This window comes from Salvelinus namaycush, unplaced genomic scaffold (genome assembly GCF_016432855.1).
Source record: "Salvelinus namaycush isolate Seneca unplaced genomic scaffold, SaNama_1.0 Scaffold18, whole genome shotgun sequence".
Classification (NCBI taxonomy): Eukaryota; Metazoa; Chordata; class Actinopteri; order Salmoniformes; family Salmonidae; genus Salvelinus; species Salvelinus namaycush.
This window is the reverse complement of record NW_024058563.1, coordinates 677262-683745: the sequence shown is the minus strand read 5'-3', so window position 1 is coordinate 683745 and position 6484 is coordinate 677262.

Here is a 6484-nt window from a genome sequence, read left to right as displayed (position 1 = left end):
TTATCTGGCTTCATGTTCATTTAACCAGGCAAGACAGTTAAGAACAAATGCTCATTTACAATGACAGCCTACCCCGGCCAAACCCTCCCCTAACCCGGACCACACTGGGACAATTATCTGGCTTCATGTTCATTTAACCAGGCAAGACAGTTAAGAACAAATGCTCATTTACAATGACAGCCTATCCCGGCCAAACCCTCCCCTAACCCCGGACCACACTGGGCTAATTGTGCGCCGCGCTATGGGACTCCCAATCACAGCCAGATGTGCTACAGCCTGGATTCAAACCAGGTACTACAGAGATGCCTCTTGCACTGAGATGCAGTGCCTTAGACTGCTGCGCCACTCGGTCCCCAATGGTACAACATTGACGTTTAAATTGAAATGTTAACTTGTAATTACTACCACAAAGATGACATCCGGTCCATCCACCGTTGAATGTCAATTTAAATGGTCGTGTCTATTCTATTATCTATGTTTCTATCATTTCAATAGGTTCCCTATGGAGGTTTGACAGTATAATATAAAACAACATACAGTTGAAGTCGGAAGTTTACATACATTTAGGTTGGAGTCATTAAACTCGTTTTTGAACCGCTCCACAAATTTCTTGTTAACAAACTATAGTTTTGGCAAGTCGGTTAGGACATCTACTTTGTGCATGACACAAGTCATTTTTCCAACAATTGTTTACAGACAGATTATTTCAATTATAATTCACTGTATCACAATTCCAGTGGGTCAGAAGTTTAAATACACTAAGTTGACTGTGCCTTTAAACAGCTTTGAAAAGTCAAGTCAGTTCAACAAATGTCTGCCCTGCTAGAGCTGCCCCGGTCAACCCTAAGTGCTGTTATTGTGAAGTGGAAACGTCTAGAAGCAACAACGGCTCACCCGCGAAGTGGTAGGCCATACAAGGTCACAGAACGGGACCGCCGCGTGCTGATGCGCTTTAAAAATCATCTTTCCTCGGTTGCAACACTCACTACTGAGTTCCAAACTGTCTCTGGAAGCAACGTCAGCACAATAACTGTTCGTCTGGTGCTTCATGAAGTGGCTTTCCATGGCCAAGCAGCCGCACACAAGCCTAAGATCACCATGTGCAATGCCAAGCATCGGCTGGAGTGGTGTTAAGCTCGTTTCCATTGGACTCTGGAGTAGTGGAAACACGTTCTCTGGAGTGATGAATCACGCTTAACCATCTGGGTTTGGTGGATGCCAGGAGAACGCTACCTGCCTGAATGGAAGAACTTGACTGGCCTGCACAGAGCCCTGACCTCAAATGTATCAAACAACTTTGGTATGAATTGGAACGCCGACTGCGAGCCAGGCCTAATCACCCAACATCAGTGCCCGACCTCACTAATGATCTTGTGGCTGAATGGAAGAAAGTCCCCACAGCGATGTACCAACATCTAGTGAAAAACCTTCCCAGAAGAGTGGAGGCTGTTATAACAGCAAAGGAGGACCAGCTCCATATTAATGCCCATGATTTTTTAATGAGATATTCGACAAGCATGCGTCCACATACTTTTGGTCATATAGTCTATATAACCTACAGTACAGTATGCAGAGTGCAACGATGACAGTGTGTGACTGTTTTAGTGACAGGGAATAAATACTTAACCAAGCAAACGTATTAGTCATTTAATTGTAAACTGGGTGGTTCCAGCCCTGAATGCTGATTGGTTGACAGCTGTGGTATGTCAGACCGTATACCATGGGTATGACAAAACATGTATTTTTACTGTTCTAATTACGTTGGTAACCAGTTTACCACCTCTGTTTACCACCTCTGTGGTATATGACCAATATACCACGGCTAAGGGATGTATCCAGGCACTCCGCAATGTCTTAGAACAGCCCTTAGCCGTGGTATATTGGCCATATACCACACCCCCTCGTGCCTTATTGGTTAAGTGAAGACAAGAGATCCAGTTAGTATTTGCTAGGTCTTACTTCCTGAAACATACTCTCACGTTAAGTACCCTACTGCACACAATGAAGGAATCCAAACGCTGCTATGGAAACGCTTGTTTAGTTTGTGTTTTAGAATGATACATTTTAGTACATTTGTTTAGCTAATGGTTTGACTGAAAACGTTCCTAATTTAGTATTATTTATGTACCGTATAAAAGGAACACATTATACAGATGTCTTTTGATTATAAATATATGTAGTTGTAGAGCTGATTACTTCCAGGAGTTGTGTTCAATAGATATTGTATCTTTGTCTAAAACACATTACAAATACTCAAATGATACAACTCATTACAATGGAATCTCTTTTTGAAAGTAATCTTATTTTGTTGTAATTTTATTTTCATGTTTTGTTTGATATCCTGTATTGATTCTAGAATAATATCAAATAGAAATAAACCTTGTGAACTTATCCTGTCTCACGCTGTTGTAACACACAATTACATCTGCTATTATTCCACTGTAAGTTTCTGTTGTCTTTTGTCTTTGTAAATAAGCGACACAGCTTCAAAATGTTTACAACTATCATGTGGATCTTCAGGACGTTCACATCGTTGCATCCAGCTCCATCTAAACCTTTATATTACAACTATGATGTGGATCTTCAGGACGTTCACATCGTTGCATCCAGCTCCATCTAAACCTTTATATCAGAACATTTGTCATCACCTCGTAATGATTTTGTGCAAACAATCTAGTTAAATAAAGAGACACACGATTCATCTAATTGTCAACGTTCATCTTTTCAGGGAAAGAAAATGCAGCGACAAAACAAAAGAGGAATAACGGAGACCTATTTCCGTGGGGAGCATAAGAGTATAGAAACCTTGAAAATGGTGACCCTACTAAGTTGTGAACGTTATATTTCAAAAGACATTCCACTGTACCCCAAAGCTGACAAAGCGGAATTTCACGTGGACAAAGTCTGTCATGTAACCACTCCAACAGGCCTGACAGGAATCATGGATCTGAGTGGATTTACAGCAGGGCAAAGAGGGGGTTTCACGTGGACAAAGTCTGTCATGTAACCACTCCAACAGGCCTGACAGGAATCATGGATCTGAGTGGATTTACAGCAGGGCAAAGAGGTGGGCTCTTCACATTACAGAAGGTGAAATTGAGGCAGCAGAGAATCGCTTCCTTGAAAAGGAACAGCTTTCCTTTGACCCAAAAACGGGTGAAGAAAAAAGACACAATCCCTTTCTGAGGGAATTCACCACCTCCCCTGTCTTCCTAAAGGGATCTCGGTATGGGAACGTTACCTTTCTGAGGGAATTCACCACCTCCCCTGTCTTCCTAAAGGGATCTCGGTATGGTAACGTTACCTTCCTGAGGGAATTCACCACCTCCCCTGTCTTCCTAAAGGGATCTCGGTATGGGAACGTTACCTTCCTGAGGGAATTCACCAGCTCCCCTGTCTTCCTAAAGGGATCTCGGTATGGGAACGTTACCTTCCTGAGGGAATTCACCACCTCCCCTGTCTTCCTAAAGGGATCTCGGTATGGGAACGTTACCTTCCTGAGGGAATTCACCACCTCCCCTGTCTTCCAAAAGGGATCTCGGTATGGGAACGTTACCTTCCCCTTGGAGGATCTCATGCAGATGTACACAGAGCAGATCTGTGAGGGAGAGAAGCCTGTCCTGAGAGTCTATGAAACCGTGTTTCACCGGCAGGAGATCATGTACGTTGTGGTTGTCCACGGTCCAGAGGATGTACGTTGTGGTTGTCCACGGTCCAGAGGATGTACGTTGTGGTTGTCCACGGTCCAGAGGATGTACGTTGTGGTTGTCCACGGTCCAGAGGATGTACGTTGTGGTTGTCCACGGTCCAGAGGATGTACGTTGTGGTTGTCCACGGTCCAGAGGATGTACGTTGTGGTTGTCCACGGTCCAGAGGATGTACGTTGTGGTTGTCCACGGTCCAGAGGATGTACGTTGTGGTTGTCCACGGTCCAGAGGATGTACGTTGTGGTTGTCCACGGTCCAGAGGATGTACGTTGTGGTTGTCCACGGTCCAGAGGATGTACGTTGTGGTTGTCCACGGTCCAGAGGATGTACGTTGTGGTTGTCCACGGTCCAGAGGATGTACGTTGTGGTTGTCCACGGTCCAGAGGATGTACGTTGTGGTTGTCCACGGTCCAGAGGATGTACGTTGTGGTTGTCCACGGTCCAGAGGATGTACGTTGTGGTTGTCCACGGCAGCGACAAAACAGAAGAGGAATAACGGAGACCTATTTCCCTGGGGAGCATAAGAGTATAGAAACCTTGAAAATGGTGCCCGTACTAAGTTGTGGACGTTATATTTCAAAAGACATTCCACTGTACCCCAAAGCTGACAAAGCGGAATTTCACGTGGACAAAGTCTGTCATGTAACCACTCCAACAGGCCTGACAGGAATCATGAATCTGAGTGGATTTACAGCAGGGCAAAGAGGGGGTTTCACATGGACAAAGTCTGTCATGTAACCACTCCAACAGGCCTGACAGGAGTCATGGATCTGAGTGGATTTACAGCAGGGCAGAGAGGGGGTTTCACATGGTGGGCTCTTCACATTACAGAAGATGAAATTGAGGCAGCAGAGAATCGCTTCCTTGAAAAGGAACAGCTTTCCTTTGACCCAAAAACGGGTGAAGAAAAAAGACACAATCCATTCCTGAAGGAATTCACCACCTCCCCTGTCTTCCTAAAGGGATCTCGGTATGGGAACGTTACCTTTCTGAGGGAATTCACCACCTCCCCTGTCTTCCTAAAGGGATCTCGGTATGGTAACGTTACCTTCCTGAGGGAATTCACCACCTCCCCTGTCTTCCTAAAGGGATCTCGGTATGGGAACGTTACCTTCCTGAGGGAATTCACCAGCTCCCCTGTCTTCCTAAAGGGATCTCGGTATGGGAACGTTACCTTCCTGAGGGAATTCACCACCTCCCCTGTCTTCCTAAAGGGATCTCGGTATGGGAACGTTACCTTCCTGAGGGAATTCACCACCTCCCCTGTCTTCCAAAAGGGATCTCGGTATGGGAACGTTACCTTCCCCTTGGAGGATCTCATGCAGATGTACACAGAGCAGATCTGTGAGGGAGAGAAGCCTGTCCTGAGAGTCTATGAAACCGTGTTTCACCGGCAGGAGATCATGTACGTTGTGGTTGTCCACGGTCCAGAGGATGTACGTTGTGGTTGTCCACGGTCCAGAGGATGTACGTTGTGGTTGTCCACGGTCCAGAGGATGTACGTTGTGGTTGTCCACGGTCCAGAGGATGTACGTTGTGGTTGTCCACGGTCCAGAGGATGTACGTTGTGGTTGTCCACGGTCCAGAGGATGTACGTTGTGGTTGTCCACGGTCCAGAGGATGTACGTTGTGGTTGTCCACGGTCCAGAGGATGTACGTTGTGGTTGTCCACGGTCCAGAGGATGTACGTTGTGGTTGTCCACGGTCCAGAGGATGTACGTTGTGGTTGTCCACGGTCCAGAGGATGTACGTTGTGGTTGTCCACGGTCCAGAGGATGTACGTTGTGGTTGTCCACGGTCCAGAGGTGACAGAGGTTGATGAGTACCCACTTCTTGCTGATGAGGATGATGAGGCAATATGCATTTATAAAGATGGTCAAATTGTCTGGCGTGCAGAAGCAATATGTGAAACCCAGACAAAGAAGCTGATCATCAACAGAGAGAGTGGAACAGTTGAAACAGAAGAACTAGGACGTGATTATGAGTATTTCATGTGGGACCATGTGACCCTGGCATTCCATCTGCCAGTTGACCGCACCCTCGTAGTTAAAGAGGGACTATTAAAGGATACACTCCATGCATGTGAGGGTATCACACCTTTTCTCCAGGATGAGGAGTTAACACTAGAGGAGGCAGAAGAAGAGGTCAATGCCATAAAGGACGCTGTATAGTGACAGTGCTATATAGGGACAGTTCTAGGGACACTGCTAGGGACACTGCTAGGGACAGTTCTAGGGACAGTTATTGGGACAGTTCCAGGGACAGTTCTAGGGACAGTTATAGAGACAGTTCCAGGGACAGTTTTAGGGACAGTTCTAGGGACAGTGCTATATAGGGACAGTTCTAGGGACAGTGCTATATAGGGACAGTTCTAGGGACAGTGCTATATAGGGACAGTTCTAGGGACAGTGCTAGGGACAGTTCTAGGGACAGTGCTATATAGGGACAGTTCTAGGGACAGTTCTAGGGACAGTGCTATATAGGGACAGTGCTAGTGCTGACTTAGTTCTCAGATAAAACTCTCTCTAGTCAGTTGAGAATGAGATGTGTATAAAGGGGCTCAATCACACAACCCTGATAATGCTAGATAACAAAATTAACTGGCAAAACTGTGCTACATTATAAACATTATAAACATGTATTTACCTTTCTTATTGTTTGCTGATGTCTAATATATCTAATGCAAAATATGCAGTGTATAAATATATGTGTTAATGAATTTCCCATTCCATTACATTCCATATACTTTAGTCTTAAACTCTGTAATGATTTACATA